The following is a 21,681-nucleotide window of genomic DNA, read 5'->3' as shown; positions in this document are numbered from 1 at the left end:
CACAATGAAGAAAAGAGGGAATGGAGAAGATATGATAAATGGCTGATAAAAACAGGCGACAAATACGCCAGGGAGAATGAGGAGACATTAATAAATGAGAGATAAGGTAGGGAAGTTGTTGATAAAGATTCTATACACATTTTTATAAGTGAATATGATAAGAAAAGTCAATGAAAAAATAGAGTAAAATGAATTATTGATTGTGTAGAGTTAGGAGCTGAAGCTCGACTTTACAAGCCCAGCAAGGTGAGTACATCAGGTGAGTACGTCAGGCGAGTACGTCAGGTGAGTACATCAGGTGAGTACGTCAGGTGAGTACATCAGGTGAGTACATCAGGTGAGTACGTCAGGTGAGTACGTCAGGTGAGTACGTCAGGAGAGTACGTCAGGTGAGTACGTCAGGTGAGTACGTCAGGTGAGTACGTCAGGTGAGTACATCAGGTGAGTACGTCAGGTGAGTACGTCAGGTGAGTACGTCAGGTGAGTACGTCAGGTGAGTACATCAGGCGAGTACATCAGGCGAGTACATCAGGCGAGTACATCAAGTGAGTACATCAAGTGAGTACATCAGGTGAGTACATCAGGCGAGAACATCAGGCGAGTACATCAGGCGAGTACATCAGGCGAGTACATCAGGCGAGTACATCAGGCGAGTACATCAGGCGAGTACATCAAGTGAGTACATCAGGCGAGTACATCAGGCGAGTACATCAAGTGAGTACATCAAGTGAGTACATCAGGTGAGTACGTCAGGTGAGTACATCAGGTGAGTACATCAGGCGAGTACATCAGGCGAGTACATCAGGCGAGTACATCAAGTGAGTACATCAGGCGAGTACATCAGGCGAGTACATCAGGCGAGTACATCAGGCGAGTACATCAAGTGAGTACATCGAGTACATCAGGTGAGTACATCAGGTGAGTACATCAGGCGAGTACATCAGGTGAGTACATCAAGTGAGTACATCAAGTGAGTACATCAGGCGAGAACATCAGGCGAGAACATCAGGCGAGTACATCAGGCGAGTACATCAGGCGAGTACATCAGGCGAGTACATCAGGCGAGTACATCAAGTGAGTACATCAGGCGAGTACATCAGGCGAGTACATCAGGCGAGTACATCAAGTGAGTACATCAAGTGAGTACATCAAGTGAGTACATCAGGTGAGTACATCAGGTGAGTACATCAGGTGAGTACATCAGGTGAGTACATCAGGTGAATACATCAGGTGAGTACATCAGGCGAGTACATCAGGCGAGTACATCAAGCGAGTACATCAAGCGAGTACATCAGGCGAGTACATCAGGCGAGTACATCAGCAGAGTACATCAGGTGAGTACATCAGGCGAGTACATCAGGCGAGTACATCAAGTGAGTACATCAAGTGAGTACATCAAGTGAGTACATCAGGTGAGTACATCAGGTGAGTACATCAAGTGAGTACATCAGGTGAGTACATCAAGTGAGTACATCAGGTGAGTACATCAGGTGAGTACATCAAGTGAGTACATCAGGTGAGTACATCAGGTGAGTACATCAAGTGAGTACATCAGGTGAGTACATCAGGTGAGTACATACTCAAGTCATGTACCGTTCGTGTACTGACGCACCATAGGCGTGTACCGTGGTGTGAAACTGTGCCCAATCTGTTAAGGCATCCAGGCTGGTTTTCTGGGGCATAGGAAAGAAGGGGATCCAATACCTTATCCTCTATCCCCCAAGTCCCTTATATCATGAATACAAGATTAGGGGGCGTCGCTCCCTTTATCTCACACATATTCCCACATATTCTTACATATTCACACATATCCCCCTTTGATTTTCAGATTTATATGAAAATCTTATATGATTTACTTTCATACAAACTCCTGTATTGTGACAGCGATTTGCTCTTTAGTATACGGTACACACACTTCAGTATATAGTATATACACTTCAGTATATAGTATATACACTTCAGTATACGGAACGATATAAAGCGTTATATACACGTCTGAAACAATTTCTCGCGTTAGGTTACAACCCAAGTCCATTCCATCCAGCGGTCGACCCCACAGACACATTCATAAATTGTTACATGCTGTTCATTCAAAATAGGAATTTTCTCACATATAAATTAATATTATAATAGCATATTGTGCATATTTAGGCATAGGTTAGGTGTTTAGGTTAGGTGGTTAGGTTAGGTTAGTTTAGGTTAGGTTAGGTTAGGTGTTTAGGTTCTGTTGGCGATTATTTGTATTTGTAGTACGTGGTTTAACCATTTACAGCGTTGTGGTTCGAACACAAGTCGTCAGTGAAGCACTTGTTCCGGAAGTGTTCGAACGTCAGCAGTTGTGAGTCGTGTGTAAACTGTTTTTCATTCATGGCTGATTAGAAGTCTGATTAGAAGTCAAATCTGTACCTACGACCAATCTAAATGCATCAAGCTCAAAATTCAAAATAACAATTAGATTTAGAGTTTAACATATATTAAATATTTGTAAATTTAGTTAATTTACATATAGATAAAGATAGATAGTAGGGAAGCTATGCAACACTTGACTGAGATTTCAAAGATAAAACTGAATAGTTTCTTTACAATGTTCCGAAATGTCCACACCTGTGACTTATCTAATTCTTCTACACCTGTAGCTTACCTGTGGCCTCCACACCTGTAGCTCCTCCACACCTGGGATAACGTCTAAGGTGTGTAGGACTCACCTGAGGAGAGAGAGAGAAAGAGAAGAAGTTAAACTACTGCTCTAAAATAAAACGAAGGCACTACGGGCTCACCATAGCCCGTGCTACTTGGAACTGCTTGTTCCAAGTAGCAAATCTTTAACAACTACTGCTCTAAACTACTACTTTCGATGGGCTAAATTGAATTTACATCGAATATTATAAATTTAGCTAAAGGATATTATAAATTAAGTTAAAATAGGTTAAATCTTATTAGGATGGGATAAGTAAATATGTTGCTTATATAAGGCTAAATTAGGATACATTTTGATACGACAGGATAAATGTATTTAAGATAGGATAAATTCAGCTTTTGTTAGGTAAGAGTAGGTTGGGCTTGGATAATTTGGATAAGACGAGGCTAATTTAGGTAAGGATTGGATATCATAGATTAGGATTGGATACCTTAGGTTAGGTTAAGTTAAATCTAGTTAAGATGGGAAAAATTTCCTTTGATAGGATAGGTTAAATTCGGTTAAATTTTGATTGGATAGATTAAATTTAGTTGGGATATGGTAAATACAGCTTAAATCCAATTTTGCTTGGATAAGGAAGACGAACTTTAGATGTTAGATTAAATTAGGTGAGGTTATGTTAAATTCTGTTATGATAGGTTCAATTTAGGTTAGGTTAGGATAAACTATGGAAATTTTGGATAAAATATTGTAAATGTTTTGGATTTATTTATATTTAGCTGAAGATATGTTAGTCTGGGATAGGATAGCTTTGATTAGGATAAATTAAGTTAGATTTGGATAAATATCACAAGCTAGGACATGATATCACACGTTCGGTTAGGTTAGGTTGAATCTGGATAGGAACGGCTAAATGAGATTTAGATTTACTTAAATTTATCTAAAACTGGAATAAATTAGGATCAAAATGGGTGTGATTGGGTAAAATTAGTTAGATACAGTTAAATTTAGCTTAGGACATGATAAACCAGGATAAAATTGGGTTAGGTATATTCCCATGCCACTAGGATATCTAGATACTAGGATATCTCTCATTATTTCTCACTTGGCCTCGGCTGCCATGTTCCAAATTATTGTTATTCGTAGTGTGTTCTCCTACTGATTAGTCTACTCTGATATTTGTGTTCCCTCAAAGCGCGGTGCAGGTTTGGGCCACACACCTGTGGCCCCACAGGCACCTGTGGCCCCACAAGCACCTGTGGGTGGCGTGTTAGGTGAGCAGCAGGTGGTGGTGGTGGTGGAAGCAGGTGGCCACGACAGCGGGTCAGGACTATTGATCAGCGAGGCACGAGGCCCCACCAAAACAAGGCCTGGGTGGGGTGGTGTCGGACCAACCCTACCACCCCTACCAAGCCTAGCCCAACCACCTCCACCAGCCCTACCACCAGCCCTACCACCAGGCCTACCACCAGGCCTACCAACTCTTTAAAGGGAGAGAAAGCAGTTCGAGACGAGGTGAAAACTGGAAACGCAAATCAGAGAGAAAAAGTATGGGAAACTAATCGTACACTTGTGGTCAACAACTAGAAGAAGAGGTTGCAGAAGCCACCTCCATCCTCAACTTCCAGATTCAACAAAGAATGCGAACGTCAGAAGAATGGAATAACTCAGCAACAGGTAAAACAAGGGGTAGCAAGCAGGGCTTATAGACACACCTCACCTGTTAATTACTGTTACACCTAGTCACCACCACCACTACCAGTAACAACAATAGCAGTACTAGTAGTAGTAGCAGCACCACCAGCAGCAGCCAGCACCACCACTACCAGTAACAACAATAGCAGTACTAGTAGTAGTAGCAGCACCACCAGCAGCAGCCAGCACCACCACTACCAGTAACAACAATAGCAGTACTAGTAGTAGTAGCAGCACCACCAGCAGCTGCACCACCACCACCAGCAGTAACAGCAGCAACAGCACAATAGCCTGGCGTCGACCAGCATTATGACAAACAAGAGACTGAGCCTGTTGGAGGGCGGTGATTACCACTGACGGAGATTGTGTGGTGTGGAGGGGTGGGCAGGGGCGCTCATAGGAGCTACCTCCGGTAATTTTGAGATATATACAAGAGTTGTTACATTCTTGTACAGCCACTAGTACGCGTAGCGTTTCGGGCAGGTCCCTGGAATACGATCCCCTGCCGCGAAGAATCGTTTTTTCATCCAAGTACACATTTTACTGTTGCGTTAAACAGAGGCTACAGTTAAGGAATTGCGCCCAGTAAATCCTCCCCGGCCAGGATACGAACCCATGACATAGCGCTCGCGGAACGCCAGGCGAGTGTCTTACCACTACACCACGGAGACTGTTATTTGGTCCTAACTGCCTCGTCTGGCCACATGGGGGGGGGGGGGGGGGGGGGCTGAGAAAAGGCCTAGGGCCAGATTCACGAAGCAGTTACGCAAACACTTACGAACCTGTCCATCTTTTCTCAATCTTTGGCGGCTTTGTTTACAATTATTAAACAGTTAATGAGCTCCGAAGCACCAGGAGGCTGTTTATAACAATAATAACAGTTGATTGGGAAGTTTTCATGCTTGTAAACTGTTTAATAAATGTAACCAAAGCCGTCAAAGATTGAGGAAAGATGTACACGTTCGAAAGTGCTTGCGTAATTGCTTCGTGAATCTGGCCCCTCGCTGTCACCAACCCGTTCTCGCAAATTTAATAAGTCAATATTGACTTATTAACTACGTGCATAGGTGATATTCTAAACATAATAGATACCCTTAAAAAGATTCATAGAAAACAACGACCTTACCTAACCTTGTTAGTATCTTAAGACAAGCATCTTATTGCTTCGTAATTACAATTATTACTTAACCTATACCAATTATACGTTAGGTAATAATTGTAATTACGAAGCAATAAGATGCTTATCTTAAGATACTAACAAGGTTAGGTAAGGTCGGTGTTTTCTATGAATCTTTTTAAGGGTATCTATTATGTTAAGTATGTCACCTATGCACATATTTGATAAGTCAATATTGACTTATTAAATTTGCGAGAACGGGTTGCTGTCACACACCGATTCCTGTCTGTTTGGTAATTCCTTACCCATGTTAATGCAGTTCCGCTTACTCTCGCCTGCCTCTCAAGCTTATATAATAACCTCTTGTGTGGTACTGTATCAAAGGCATTTTGGCAGTCCAGAAATACGCAATGTGCTCAGCCTTCTCTGTCTTTCCTTATTTTCGTTACCTTGTCATAAAAGTTAAGGAGGTTCACCAGGCATGATTTCCCTTCTCTAAAGCAATGTTCATATTTGCTTACATACCAAAGGCTTTCTAGTTGTGATACTAGTCTTAACTTTATAATTTTTCTAGTATTTTGCAAGTAGATAAGTGCATCTTCTCTCTCTCTGTTCTTGTAGACTGACTGTATAATACTTCCTGGTGTATAGTACTTCCTGGTGTATAATACTTCCTGGTGTATAGTACTTCCTGGTGTATAGTACTTCCTGGTGTATAGTACTTCCTGGTGTATAATACTTCCTGGTGTATAGTACTTCCTGGTGCACAATACTTCCTGGTGCACAATACTTCCTGGTGCACAATACTTCCTGGTGCACAATACTTCCTGGTGCACAATACTTCCTGGTGCACAATACTTCCTGGTGCACAATACTTCCTGGTGCACAATACTTCCTGGTGCACAATTCTTCCCGGCGCACAATACTTCCCGGCGCACAATACTTCCCGGCGCACAATACTTCCCGGCGCACAATACTTCCTGGCGCACAATACTTCCTGGTGCACAATACTTCCTGGCGCACAATACTTCCTGGTGCACAATACTTCCTGGTGCACAATACTTCCTGGTGCACAATACTTCCTGGTGCACAATACTTCCTGGTGCACAATACTTCCTGGTGCACAATACTTCCTGGTGCACAATACTTCCTGGTGCACAATACTTCCTGGCGCACAATACTTCCTGGTGCACAATACTTCCCGGTGCACAATACTTCCCGGTGCACAATTCTTCCCGGCGCACAATACTTCCCGGCGCACAATACTTCCTGGCGCACAATACTTCCTGGTGCACAATACTTCCTGGCGCACAATACTTCCTGGTGCACAATACTTCCTGGCGCACAATACTTCCCGGTGCACAATTCTTCCCGGCGCACAATACTTCCCGGCCCACAATACTTCCTGGCGCACAATACTTCCTGGTGCACAATACTTCCTGGCGCACAATACTTCCTGGTGTATAATACTTCCTGGTGCACAATACTTCCTGGCGCACAATACTTCCTGGCGCACAATACTTCCTGGTGTATAGTACTTCCTGGTGTATAGTACTTCCTGGTGCACAATACTTCCTGGTGCACAATACTTCCTGGTGCACAATACTTCCTGGTGTATAGTACTTCCTGGTGTATAATACTTCCTGGTGCACAATACTTCCTGGTGCACAATACTTCCTGGTGCACAATACTTCCTGGTGCACAATACTTCCTGGCGCACAATACTTCCTGGCGCACAATACTTCCTGGCGCACAATACTTCCTGGCGCACAATACTTCCTGGTGTACAATACTTCCTGGTGCACAATACTCCCCGGTGCACAATACTCCCCGGTGCACAATACTCCCCGGTGCACAATACTCCCCGGTGCACAATACTCCCCGGTGCACAATACTCCCCCCGGTGCACAATACTCCCCCCGGTGCACAATACTCCCCCCGGTGCACAATACTCCCCCCGGTGCACAATACTCCCCCCGGTGCACAATACTCCCCCCGGTGCACAATACTCCCCCCGGTGCACAATACTCCCCCCGGTGCACAATACTCCCCCCGGTGCACAATACTCCCCCCGGTGCACAATACTCCCCCCGGTGCACAATACTCCCCCCGGTGCACAATACTCCCCCCGGTGCACAATACTCCCCCCGGTGCACAATACTCCCCCCGGTGCACAATACTCCCCCCGGTGCACAATACTCCCCCCGGTGCACAATACTCCCCCCGGTGCACAATACTCCCCCCGGTGCACAATACTCCCCCCGGTGCACAATACTCCCCCCGGTGCACAATACTCCCCCCGGTGCACAATACTCCCTGGTGCACAATACTCCCCGGTGCACAATACTCCCCGGTGCACAATACTCCCCGGTGCACAATACTCCCCGGTGCACAATACTTACCACAGAGCTCTCCGTCTTGATATATTAGCCAAATAATATTTTAGCGACTATAATTTCGCATATTTATACTCGCTAATTATACATCGCCTAATTATACAATTATTTAATTGACATTTTAATTTAGTTTATTTAATTTCAGCAACAAAAAGATTTTTAAATCGATCTAGGAGATTTTTAATCGATTTAGGGAGATTTTTAATCGATTTAGGGAGATTTTTAATCGATTTAGGGAGATTTTTAATCGATTTAGGGAGATTTTTAATCTCCCTAAAATAATTTTAGGTTGAATGACATTTTTAAAGTAAAATTTTGTGTTGATTGGTCAATTGAAAAGGGGGAATATTTTTTTTTAAATAATAAATATTATTTAAAATTATATTAATTTTTAAAGTTAAATATTAAATAAAAAAAGTTAACGTTTTAAAACAAATAGAGAATTACAAGTTGAAAAAAAATTATAATCTGCAATATGACATGTAATACAATCCCAGATGCATTAAAGAATACAACCGCATACAATACAAAGCTACAATACAATAATACAATATAAATTACATCCTCAATATATTGTAACAAATTAATTGCCAACAAAAATTAGAAATAAATCTCATAAATTAATAAAATCCCTACCTCAGTACTACACTAAATATAGTCCTTGACACAAGAGTAATACAGTATTTAATACAGTATGTATTCACCTTGTTGTATTCACCTTGTTGTATTCACCTAGTTGTATTCACCTTGTTGTATTCACCTTGTTGTATTCACCTTGTTGTATTCACCTAGTTGTGCTTGCGGGGGTTGAGCTCTGCTCTTTCGGCCCGCCTCTCAACTGTCAATCAACTGTTTACTACCTTTTTTCCCACACACATCCCCAGGAAGCTTCCCGTGACAGCTGACTAACTCCCAGGTACCTATTTTACTGCTAAGTAACAGGTGTCGGAAAATCCGACACCATTTAATAATCATACAGATAATAACTGTATTACCAACAAGTTACCCATAGAAAACGTAACTTGTAGTGGAATTACCGTCTAAAGAAAACGGGATATCATCACCACATACTATTATATTCTCCACCTATTATGGTGGGAATTATTCTTAAATACATAAGTCTTTGGACTTTACCATCATAAAAACATCTTATATAAATTAACTTAATTATCAATATTAAAGTAGAGTAAATGTGACCCTTCTATCACGTTCTGAAATCTGGACAATGTAAGCCAGGCGTCAGAGAGGGAGGAGGAGGGCAGCTTTTGTTGTGTCACCTCCGAGACGTGTGGAGCGAGTTCGGCTCCTATCATTCTGGACAATGTCGGCCAGTGACGTCAATAGAATGGAGTGTTAGATGCAGCCATTTATATTGAGACCAGAGGCTCACACGGGAGCAAATTCGGCTCCTGTTAATTTACTTGGACGTAGTGTTATGGAAACCAAAGGTACCATCTTCAACACGATGTCTACAATCAAGTTAAGTGTCTATCCGAAACCCGTTTATCATTCATTTATGGCCATTAATGTCAGGATATAGGGTGACCCGGTTAGATCGCGAAATCGCCTCAAACTAAAGGTAATTAAGCCAGGTCTTCATGTTCCATATAGTGTTTTCTCTGATATACTTGTCATATATAGGTATCTGGCTTCACAGCTAGCGCACTTTTGACAGGTCAAGACGAGGATGCAAGATTGTGCACCAGTTACTGGGTGATATGGAAGCTACCTCAAAGAGGATAATTTGGTGTCTACACCCTAGTTATACCTGGTGGACTAACCTGCTGTACTATAAGATAAGGAACCTCATCAATGTATGTAGCTATTACTGTAATTTGATTGGCTGCATATGTGTAATATAAACCCCCCCTAATGTGTAGAGGATCGATTTGTGAGATTATGAGATTATTGCAGAAATACAGTCCACTTATCATTATACAAATTGCTATCGAAGTATATAAATTAACGTAAATATAAATTCATATAAATTAAATAAATATAAATCTCACAGGTCGGTTCCCACATTATTTGGTCATCTTCGAACCGGATGACGGATTATTTGATCCTATGAACCCACATTTGGTCATCTTAGTACCGGATGAACCAGTTATCCAGTGGATTCATTAAATATACTAGTGCAGTGTTATTTAAACAAAGGCCAGCCAGTCAAAGACAGCGGCGAAGCCTCGTGGGAGCTCAGGAGCCTCCCTCAGCCCAGTTCAGCCTTCGTCAGCGGTTTCATGTACACCCACAGAGATTTGGTGGCGTGTTATTTCGTGAAATGACAGCGCTAATATAGAATCCAGCCAAATTAGTGACTGTGTCTTCGCGAGATTGTTCACGGATTTCGTGGTGTTACATTTCGCGAGAGATTATCTACGAATTTTGTGGACTTTATTTCGCGAGGTCACTAATAATATTTAATACTTCTAGATAATATTAGAAGTTTCATAGAGGCTAATTAAGAGGCTATTATCAATAATTGTGTATATTATTTCTCCAAAATAGAGAATCATTTAATATATATTGCACTAGTGATCACAGTATAATATTTACTAATTGCCAACCCACAACAGGGTAGGATATTAACCATTGACTAGTTGAACTATTATCGTTCATCCTTGTCCCATTATTACCATAGTCAGTTGTACTATATTGAATAACCTAACACCATTAATGAATGGTCCAGACCCTATTTTGGGTGTAATTTTTATCAACTCGAGTTGAGTTGTGTATATATAATAATTTACTTATGATCATTACACCTTTGAGTGATTAATTAGTGTCTCTACCATCCTAGGGTGATATAGAAGAGCTAACCTAAAGGTACTTCCAGTGACACTGGTTTATCACTCAAATCATTAGTGTGAATGATTGTATATATATAATGTGTATTAATTTTAAGTGCTAACCTCTAGTAGAGGTAGGATTATTGCCTAGTGAGTGCAGAATTTAACCCTAGGCTACCATCAGAGCTTGTTCAGTATTATGAGCAGCCCAAGTACAAGCCCCACAAGGCTTCACCAACGAGCCAGTATGGATAATGCAGGGAGAATGAAAAGAACCCTTGCAGGTCTTAAAGGCCACTTAACAAGACAGATCAAGAAATGTGAAGATTTGTCACAACAATCTCAAGTTGATTATGCTGACCTGGAAAGCTATTATCAAGCAGCTGCAGGTAAATTTGAGCAAATCAAATGCCAAATGGCTGTCCTTGTGGGGACGGACTACTACCATCAATTCATTGGTAGCCCTACTAAATATCAGGGTATAACCATGTTAAACTCTGCAGGAGGTAAATTACTCTCAGGCCCAGTATCAAGCCTGAGGAGACCTATGCCTGCAGATAAACAATACCAGTAGAGATCTAAATTTGTCAGCTGATTATATTTCTCCAGTAGCATTATACTAAGGAGATTACAGCTGACTATACCAACAGAGGTTGATGTTAGTATCATCATTTAAAGCTGAAGATGAGTTCATGAGGCCTCAGTGGCAAATCAGTGAACAGTAGCCTAAAACAGCTACAAGTCACTGCGACCAATGTCACTGAACCCACTGCAGTCTCAGAACCATACTTTACTTTAATGATGAGCTATTCAATCTTCTGAATCAATTAACTAAATTAAACCCTAATAAATCTGATGACTGATTTGATACATTTATTATTTAATCAAGATGTATTCCATGGGCCTCAGTGTTTATATATCAGTGACCAGTTACCTGAAGAAACTTCAAGTTATATCTAATGTCACTGATCTCACTGCAGTCCCTGAAGCATACTTGACTGTAGTACTTGATCACATCCAGTCTTCTGGGTTAAATAATATGTAATAAGGCTTGAATATTAGCCTTTCAAGAGTTGACAGGGAAATGAAATCGCATTAGACTTCTAACCCCTGCAACTCTAGTACGGGACATCCGTCCTGTACGAACAGACGCACAAATGTGTGATTACTAACTACTAACATCAAATTAATCTAATAATCCGAAGGAGGAGTATCGGTGTTCGTCTGTTCTAAATAGGACTTCGACCCGTGAGCAGCCCCCTGGGGAATTATGTCGGAAAATCCGACACCATTTAATAATCATACAGATAATAACTGTATTACCAACAAGTTACCCATAGAAAACGTAACTTGTAGTGGAATTACCGTCTAAAGAAAACGGGATATCATCACCACATACTATTATATTCTCCACCTATTATGGTGGGAATTATTCTTAAATACATAAGTCTTTGGACTTTACCATCATAAAAACATCTTATATAAATTAACTTAATTATCAATATTAAAGTAGAGTAAATGTGACCCTTCTATCACGTTCTGAAATCTGGACAATGTAAGCCAGGCGTCAGAGAGGGAGGAGGAGGGCAGCTTTTGTTGTGTCACCTCCGAGACGTGTGGAGCGAGTTCGGCTCCTATCATTCTGGACAATGTCGGCCAGTGACGTCAATAGAATGGAGTGTTAGATGCAGCCATTTATATTGAGACCAGAGGCTCACACGGGAGCAAATTCGGCTCCTGTTAATTTACTTGGACGTAGTGTTATGGAAACCAAAGGTACCATCTTCAACACGATGTCTACAATCAAGTTAAGTGTCTATCCGAAACCCGTTTATCATTCATTTATGGCCATTAATGTCAGGATATAGGGTGACCCGGTTAGATCGCGAAATCGCCTCAAACTAAAGGTAATTAAGCCAGGTCTTCATGTTCCATATAGTGTTTTCTCTGATATACTTGTCATATATAGGTATCTGGCTTCACAGCTAGCGCACTTTTGACAGGTCAAGACGAGGATGCAAGATTGTGCACCAGTTACTGGGTGATATGGAAGCTACCTCAAAGAGGATAATTTGGTGTCTACACCCTAGTTATACCTGGTGGACTAACCTGCTGTACTATAAGATAAGGAACCTCATCAATGTATGTAGCTATTACTGTAATTTGATTGGCTGCATATGTGTAATATAAACCCCCCCTAATGTGTAGAGGATCGATTTGTGAGATTATGAGATTATTGCAGAAATACAGTCCACTTATCATTATACAAATTGCTATCGAAGTATATAAATTAACGTAAATATAAATTCATATAAATTAAATAAATATAAATCTCACAGGTCGGTTCCCACAACAGGAGGCATCAGGGTGAAAGAAACTCGGCCCATTGTTTCTCGCCGGCTCCGGGAATCGAACCCGGGACCACAGGATCACGGGTCCAGCGTGCTGTCCTTCCAGCTACCGAGCCCTGTATGTTAATTAGTGGGTAGTGAAGAATTCCTTGGTTTCAACAACTGAAACTCAATTTTCGTAATATTTTCTATCGCCTAATGCACCTGTTCACCTAGTAGTAAGTAGGGAACCCCAGGAGATAGCTTTATTTTGGAGTTGCATCGTTGGAATGGGGAAAGGAGGGGGGGGGAAAGGAGGGGGGGGAAAGGAGGGGGGGGGGGGAAAGGAGGGGGGGGGAAAGGCCTCGATATAAGCCTAACATGTATATGTACACTGGCTGCCTGTCCCCGACACAATTTTCCCCCCCCCCCCCCTCCTCGCAAACACAAAACAAAAAAACAAAAACAAGTGCCAAATAACGCCATGTAAGTGGAAAACAATTACACACACACACACACACACACACACACACACACACACACACACACACACACACACACACGGAGGGTATCGATTCATTTCTCTCAATGTTTGCGGACGATGCTAAAATTATGAGAAGGATTAAAACAGAAGAGGACTGTTTGAGGCTTCAAGAAGACCTAGACAAGCTGAAGGAATGGTCGAACAAATGGTTGTTAGAGTTTAACCCAACCAAATGTAATGTAATGAAGATAGGTGTAGGGAGCAGGAGGCCAGATACAAGGTATCATCTGGGAGAGGAAATTCTTCAGGAGTCAGAGAAGGAAAAAGACTTGGGGGTTGATATCACGCCAGACCTGTCTCCTGCAGCACATATCAAGCGGATAACATCAGCGGCATATGCCAGGCTGGCCAACATACGAACGGCATTCAGAAACTTGTGTAAAGAATCATTCAGAACTTTGTATACCACATATGTCAGGCCAATCCTGGAGTATGCAGCCCCAGCATGGAGTCCATATCTAGTCAAGGATAAGACTAAACTGGAAAAGGTTCAAAGGTTTGCCACCAGACTAGTACCCGAGCTGAGAGGTATGAGCTACGAGGAGAGACTACGGGAATTAAACCTCACTTCGCTGGAAGACAGAAGAGTTAGGGGGGATATGATCACCACATTCAAGATTCTGAAGGGGATTGATAGGGTAGATAAAGACAGTCTATTTAACACAAGGGGAACACGCACAAGGGGACACAGGTGGAAACTGAGTGCCCAAATGAGCCACAGAGATATTAGAAAGAACTTTTTTAGTGTCAGAGTGGTTGACAAATGGAATGCATTAGGGGGTGATGTGGTGGAGGCTCACTCCATACACAGTTTCAAGTGTAGATATGACAGAGCCCGATAGGCTCAGGAATCTGTACACCTGTTGATTGACGGTTGAGAGGCGGGACCAAAGAGCCAGAGCTCAACCCCCGCAAACACAACTAGGTGAGTACAGGTGGACCCCGCCGCACAAACACACGGCCTCGGTGACAAACACACCTCCTCCCTCCCCCAGGGACAAACAAACACACCTCCTCCCTCCCCCAGGGACAAACACACCTCCTCCCTCCCCCAGGGACAAACAAACACACCTCCTCCCTCCCCCAGGGACAAACACACCTCCTCCCTCCCCCAGGGACAAACAAACACACCTCCTCCCTCCCCCAGGGACAAACAAACACACCTCCTCCCTCCCCCAGGGACAAACACACCTCCTCCCTCCCCCAGGGACAAACAAACACACCTCCTCCCTCCCCCAGGGACAAACACACCTCCTCCCTCCCCCAGGGACAAACAAACACACCTCCTCCCTCCCCCAGGGACAAACACACCTCCTCCCTCCCCCAGGGACAAACAAACACACCTCCTCCCTCCCCCAGGGACAAACACACCTCCTCCCTCCCCCAGGGACAAACACACCTCCTCCCTCCCCCAGGGACAAACAAACACACCTCCTCCCTCCCCCAGGGACAAACAAACAAACAAAAAACCCAAGAACACAAACCGGAGTTTTAAAAAAAGATGTTAAAGAGGCGTGTACGAGTTAAGCCTTTCGGGAGCTGATGGGGGGGGGGGGGATTTATGGGGGAGGGGGGGATTTATGGGGGAGGGGGGGATTTATGGGGGGAGAGGGGGGGGGGTGAGGAGCCTCACCCCCTTTCCCCATGACCCCCTCCCTTAGGCCCACGCTAACCCCTTTGCTGATGTAAATCATCGGTCTTTTGTCATTAAAGAGGGGTAGGGTAGGGGAGGTATGGGGGAGAGAGAGAGGGGTAGGGGAGAGGGTAGGGGAGGTGTGGGGGAGAGGTGTGGGGGAGAGTGGGGTAGGGGAGGTGTGGGGGAGAGGTGTGGGGGAGAGGTGTGGGGGAGAGTGGGGTGGGGGAGAGTGGGGTGGGGGGGATAGGGTAGGGGAGGAATGGCAGAGGATTGTCTCAGACATACAATAGGACTAAGACTTCAGCCCACCTGCGTCTGCCTAATTAATGTCGTAGGGGGCACTGGCGTTACCTGTGGGAGGTGGGTAGCGTTACCTGTGGCAGGTGGGTAGCGTTACCTGTGGCAGGTGGGTAGCGTTACCTGTGGCAGGTGGGTAGCGTTACCTGTGGCAGGTGGGTATAGCGTTACCTGTGGCAGGTGGGTAGCGTTACCTGTGGCAGGTGGGTAGCGTTACCTGTGGCAGGTGGGTAGCGTTACCTGTGGCAGGTGGGTGGCGTTACCTGTGGCAGGTGGGTGGCGTTACCTGTGGCAGGTGGGTGGCGTTACCTGTGGCAGGTGGGTAGCGTTACCTGTGGCAGGTGGGTAGCGTTACCTGTGGCAGGTGGGTAGCGTTACCTGTGGCAGGTGGGTATAGCGTTACCTGTGGCAGGTGGGTGGCGTTACCTGTGGCAGGTGGGTAGCGTTACCTGTGGCAGGTGGGTATAGCGTTACCTGTTGCAGGTGGGTAGCGTTACCTGTGGCAGGCGGGTATAGCGTTACCTGTGTCAGGTGGGTATAGCGTTACCTGTGGCAGGTGGGTATAGCGTTACCTGTGGCAGGTGGGTATAGCGTTACCTGTGGCAGGTGGGTATAGCGTTACCTGTGGCAGGTGGGTGGCGTTGCCTGTGGCAGGTGGGTGGCGTTGCCTGTGGCAGGTGGGTAGCGTTACCTGTGGCAGGTGGGTGGCGTTACCTGTGGCAGGTGGGTATAGCGTTACCTGTGGCAGGTGGGTATAGCGTTACCTGTGGCAGGTGGGTATAGCGTTACCTGCGGCAGGTGGGTGGCGTTACCTGTGGCAGGTGGGTATAGCGTTACCTGTGGCAGGTGGGTAGCGTTACCTGTGGCAGGCGGGTATAGCGTTACCTGTGGCAGGTGGGTAGCGTTACCTGTGGCAGGTGGGTAGCGTTACCTGTGGCAGGTGGGTAGCGTTACCTGTGGCAGGTGGGTAGCGTTACCTGTGGCAGGTGGGTGGCGTTACCTGTGGCAGGTGGGTATAGCGTTACCTGTGGCAGGTGGGTATAGCGTTACCTGTGGCAGGTGGGTATAGCGTTACCTGTGGCAGGTGGGTATAGCGTTACCTGTGGCAGGTGGGTATAGCGTTACCTGTGGCAGGTGGGTATAGCGTTACCTGTGGCAGGTGGGTATAGCGTTACCTGTGGCAGGTGGGTATAGCGTTACCTGTGGCAGGTGGGTATAGCGTTACCTGTGGCAGGTGGGTATAGCGTTACCTGTGGCAGGTGGGTATAGCGTTACCTGTGGCAGGTGGGTATAGCGTTACCTGTGGCAGGTGGGTATAGCGTTACCTGTGGCAGGTGGGTATAGCGTTACCTGTGGCAGGTGGGTATAGCGTTACCTGTGGCAGGTGGGTATAGCGTTACCTGTGGCAGGTGGGTATAGCGTTACCTGTGGCAGGTGGGTATAGCGTTACCTGTGGCAGGTGGGTATAGCGTTACCTGTGGCAGGTGGGTATAGCGTTACCTGTGGCAGGTGGGTATAGCGTTACCTGTGGCAGGTGGGTATAGCGTTACCTGTGGCAGGTGGCTACCGTTACCTGCGGCAGGTGGCTACCGTTACCTGCGGCAGGTGGCTACCGTTACCTGCGGCAGGTGGGTAGCGTTACCTGCGGCAGGTGGCTACCGTTACCTGTGGCAGGTGGCTACCGTTACCTGCGGCAGGTGGCTACCGTTACCTGCGGCAGGTGGCTACCGTTACCTGCGGCAGGTGGCTACCGTTACCTGCGGCAGGTGGCTACCGTTACCTGCGGCAGGTGGCTACCGTTACCATTTTACCTTTAATGTTTTAAAAAACTACATAATTCAGTGGTTTATATTTAGCATTCTCCCTTCTTTTGGAAACTGAACAAGATATTTCGAGCAGTTTGAACAATTCTTCAACAAGATGAACTTCATGTAGTACACAGTAGTGATTACTTATCTATAATTAGGTTGTTGCTATAGATTCAGCTTCTCGGAAGAAGTTCCAAGTAGCACGGGCTGTGGTGAGCCCGTAGTGAACTAACCTGGCACAGGAGCGGTGTCTGCTCTCAATATTCAGGACTACGTTTCTTCAAAGCTCTCAAAAACTGCGTAGAAAACTGATAAAAAATATATATGGGATTTTGTTGTTTTTTCTATATACAGAAATCTTTATATAATTGATATACTAGCACACCTAAATATGGAATTGTTTTGGTAATTTTCATTGGGTTATAGGTTATCTTGAGATGATTTCGGGGCTTTAGTGTCCCCGCGGCCCGGTCCTCGACCAGGCCTCCACCCCCAGGAAGCAGCGCGTGACAGCTGACTAACACCCAGGTACCTATTTTACTGCTAGGTAACAGGGGCATAGGGTGAAAGAAACTCTGCCCATTGTTTCTCGCCGGCGCCTGGGATCGAACCCAGGACCACAGGATCACAAGTCCAGTGTGCTGTCCGCTCGGCCGACCGGCTCCCCACAACCACAGCCTATCCACAATCTACATATATTCCTACATGAAAGCATTTGAAATTGTTTTTCTTCTATCTCGAAAAAAATAGCATTTTTGCTGAATGAATCATTCCCACCAAGGTGGATTTCTTGACTCCTAAGGACTAACACTGAGGATACTGGTCAATAATTGCTACAGGTGTCTTGTTTTTCTCTCTCTGGACAGCCGCGGACCCTTGGCTTTCTGCATGTTGACTGGCTTGAGGGCTTGGGGGGGGGGGGGGGGCAGGGGGCAGGGAAAGTCCTAGTGGTCACCCACATCTTTTAAGGATGTCGGGCTTGTACAATCCGGTCCACGGCCCTTGCTAACATCCGCGTCAAGCTGGTTTTTTCACGTTTTCTGTCGTGGTGTAAGAGAATGGGGAAGTGGTAAGGCTGTGGGGGACACTGAGGGAGATTGGTCCGGACGCATAACTTGCAATATGAATGAGAAGCATATTCAGTCCTTTCCTCGTCGCAAGGGGGCTATATAGCCACCAGGGTGGTCACGTCTTAGGTTTCTGTGTCCTGTATCTTCCCTGTGTCCTATATCTTCTCTGTGTCCTGTATCTTCCCTGTGTCCTATATCTTCTCTGTGTCCTGTATCTCCTTTGTATCCTTAAGTTAGATATTAATTTGCTGTATGTGTGTGGAACCTCCTGGAGCCTCCTAGAGCCTCCTGGAGCTTCCTAGAGCCTCCTGAAGCCTCCTGCAGCCTCCTAGAGCCTCCTAGAGCCTCATAAAGCCTCCTGCAGCCTCCTAGAGCCTCCTAAAGTCTTCTAGGGCCTCTTGAAGCCTCCTAGAGCCTCCTGGAGCGTCCTAGAGCCTCCTAAAGCCTTCCAAAGCCTCCTGAAGCGTCCTAGAGCCTCCTGGAGCATCCTAGAGCCTCCTGAACCCTCCTAGAGCCTCCTGAAGCCTCCTAAAACCTCCTGAAGCCTCCTAGAGCCTCCTAGAGCCAGTCTCTCTCTCCCACGTTAATCACCAAAAGGCTAAATAGTTCCCCAAAACAGGGAATAGTTCCCCAAAATAGGGAATAGCTCCCTAAAATAGGGAATAGTCCCCGCTACTTGCCAAGAATATCGCGAATAAGGCGACAGACTCGTGGGTTCAAAAATAGAGCAAATCCCGACGAAAAACGTGATCGAATTCAATGATAGACGGATGTGAGACAGCTGGGAGGTGGGTAGACAGCCCGCAACCTTGTGAACTGTCAACTTTTACACCGTCTCGCATGGATGGACACACGTGAACCTGTGCACCGGGTCAGATTCACGAAGCAGTTACGCAAGCACTTTCGAACCTGGGGCTAGATTCACGAAGCGGTTACGCAAGAACTTACGAACCTGGGGCTAGATTCACGAAGTAGTTACGCAAGCACTTACGAACCTGGGATCAGATTCACGGAGCAGCTCTTGCGGGGGTTGAGCTCTGGCTCTTTGGTCCCGCCTCTCAACTGTCAATCAACTGGTGTACAGGTTCCTAAGCCCATTGGGCTCTATCATATCTACACTTGAAACTGTGTATGGAGTCAGCCTCCACCACGTGTGTGTGTTTACTAGTTGTGTTTTTACGGGGGTTGAGCTTTGCTCTTTCGGCCCGCCTCTCAACTGTCAATCAACTGTTTACTATTTTTTTTTTCTCCACACACACCCCAGGAAGCAGCCCGTGACAGCTGACTAACTCCCAGGTACCTATTTACTGCTAGGTAACACGGGCACTTAGGGTGAAAGAAACTTTGCCCATTTGTTTCTGCCTCGTGCGGGAATCGAACCCGCGCCACAGAATTACGAGTCCTGCGCGCTATCCACCAGGCTACGAGGCCCAGGCTATATGTGTGTGTGTGTGTGTGTGTGTGTGTGTGTGTGTGTGTGTGTGTGTGTGTGTGTGTGTGGTGTGTGTGTGTGGTGTGTGTGTGGTGTGTGTGTGTGTGTTGGTCTTACACACAGCGAAACGGACAAGAACTCTTTGCTGAACAAATATACAACAGGAACATATTTACGACAGGATCAGATTCACAACAGAAGCAGATTCACAACAGAAGCAGATTCACAACAGGAACAGATTAAAAACAGAAGCAGATTCATAACAGGAGAAGAGTTACAACAGGACCAGATTCACAAGAGTAGCAGATTCACAACAGAAACAGATTCACAACAGGAGCACAAACAGGGCCTCAGAGGAGAAAACCCAAACAAAGCGACTGGGTAGACGGGGGAGTCAGCCAGTACCATTGGCCAGTAAGTGGATAGGTGACCGCTCCTGGCTAGGAGGAGGGGCGAGGGGAGATGATGATCCATCCTATCACATACGTGTCCCTGGAAGAGGCGTGCCAGCCACAACAGAATGGGAGAACAAGTTTGGACCCGACGATACGTCGCCCGCGTCGCTGGCTGTGGTCGCCATGACAACCCAGGCGTACCAACACCCGCGACACCCGCCCCGGAAGGAAAACAAAAACATATTTACGAATTTCGTTATAATTCCCGTAATTGTATCGCAAGAACGCGGCGTAATGAGATTGATAGACATATTTGCAAGATATTATGAGGAGATAATGAGTTAGTTAGGGTGGTAAAGCCTTAAATGAGGTGGTTATAGGGTTTGAGGTGGTTCAGGATGGAGGATGTGGCAACACCGCCCCGCCCGGTCAGGGTAGCCAGTGGGCCTATGAGAAGGGCGGAGTTGTGGGAAAAGGGAAGGGAAAGGGAGGGGAAAAAACGAGACGGGAGAGGGTGTGTGACCTTTAACAAGCCGCTGGCTTGTTGTCCCCATCGCGGGGCCACTGGATAAATTGGCTGCGTCTCAGGTAAATTCAGGTAGTGCTGGGAGAGAGGAGAAGGGAGAGGAGGAGAGTGTGTAGGTGGGATAGTGAAGCAACAGGTGGGATAGTGAAGCAACAGGTGGGATAGCGAAGCAACAGGTGGGATAGTGAAGCAACAGGTGGGATAGTGAAGCAACAGGTGGGATAGCGAAGCAACAGATGGGATAGTAAGGCAACAGATGGGACAGCGAAGCAACAGGTGGGATAGCGAAGCAACAGGTGGGATAGCGAAGCAACAGGTGGGATAGCGAAGCAACAGGTGGGATAGCGAAGCAACAGGTGGGATAGCGAAGCAACAGATGGGATAGTAAGGCAACAGATGGGACAGCGAAGCAACAGGTGGGATAGCGAAGCAACAGGTGGGATAGCGAAGCAACAGGTGGGATAGCGAAGCAACAGGTGGGATAGCGAAGCAACAGGTGGGATAGCGAAGCAACAGGTGACACAGCGTGGCAACAGGTGACACAGCGTGGCAACAGGTGACACAGCATGGCAACAGGTGACACAGCGTGGCAACAGGTGCCACAGCGTGGCAACAGGTGACACAGCGTGGCAACAGGTGACACAGCGTGGCAACAGGTGACACATCGTGGCAACAGGTGACACATCGTGGCAACAGGTGACACATCGTGGCAACAGATGGGGACATCGTAGCCATAGCAACAGGTGGAATAGGTAATTCCCCTTCCCCCTCTTCTCTTCCATCCCTATTCCTACCCTTCCCATCCCCCCTCCTGGTTTGGGTGTATTGTAATACAATGGATACAACAACACCTCACTGTATCTCTTCCATCTCAAAACCTACTCTACCCTCCTCAGATGTATTTCAATACCTACTAGAAAAGTAGGGAAAGTGATGGGCGGGAAAGGTACCCATAGTCGGTGATGGGAAAGTAGCCCCCTCAATCCTCCCTTCCCCCTCTTTTCCATC

The 21,681-nt window shown here is 45.8% G+C and overlaps 1 protein-coding gene across 3 annotated transcripts in view; it reads right to left on the bottom strand.

The window, feature by feature from the left end:
• Eip93F (Ecdysone-induced protein 93F) overlaps nucleotides 1-21,681 on the bottom strand; it is a 440,165-nt gene that overhangs the window by 84,929 nt on the left and 333,555 nt on the right. The window contains exon 1 of one of the 3 annotated variants that reach the window (XM_069308191.1): nucleotides 2,642-2,706. The exons of the other annotated variants lie outside the window; for them this stretch is intronic. The gene's annotated coding sequence lies outside the window, so the exon portion shown is untranslated. Of the gene's footprint in view, nucleotides 1-2,641; nucleotides 2,707-21,681 lie in introns of those variants that run through there. 3 annotated transcript variants of the gene reach the window in all.

Source organism: Procambarus clarkii, chromosome 6 (genome assembly GCF_040958095.1).
Source record: "Procambarus clarkii isolate CNS0578487 chromosome 6, FALCON_Pclarkii_2.0, whole genome shotgun sequence".
Lineage (NCBI taxonomy): Eukaryota > Metazoa > Arthropoda > Malacostraca > Decapoda > Cambaridae > Procambarus > Procambarus clarkii.
Note: the sequence above shows the minus strand (reverse complement) of the source record. Positions and strands in the feature narration are given on the sequence as shown.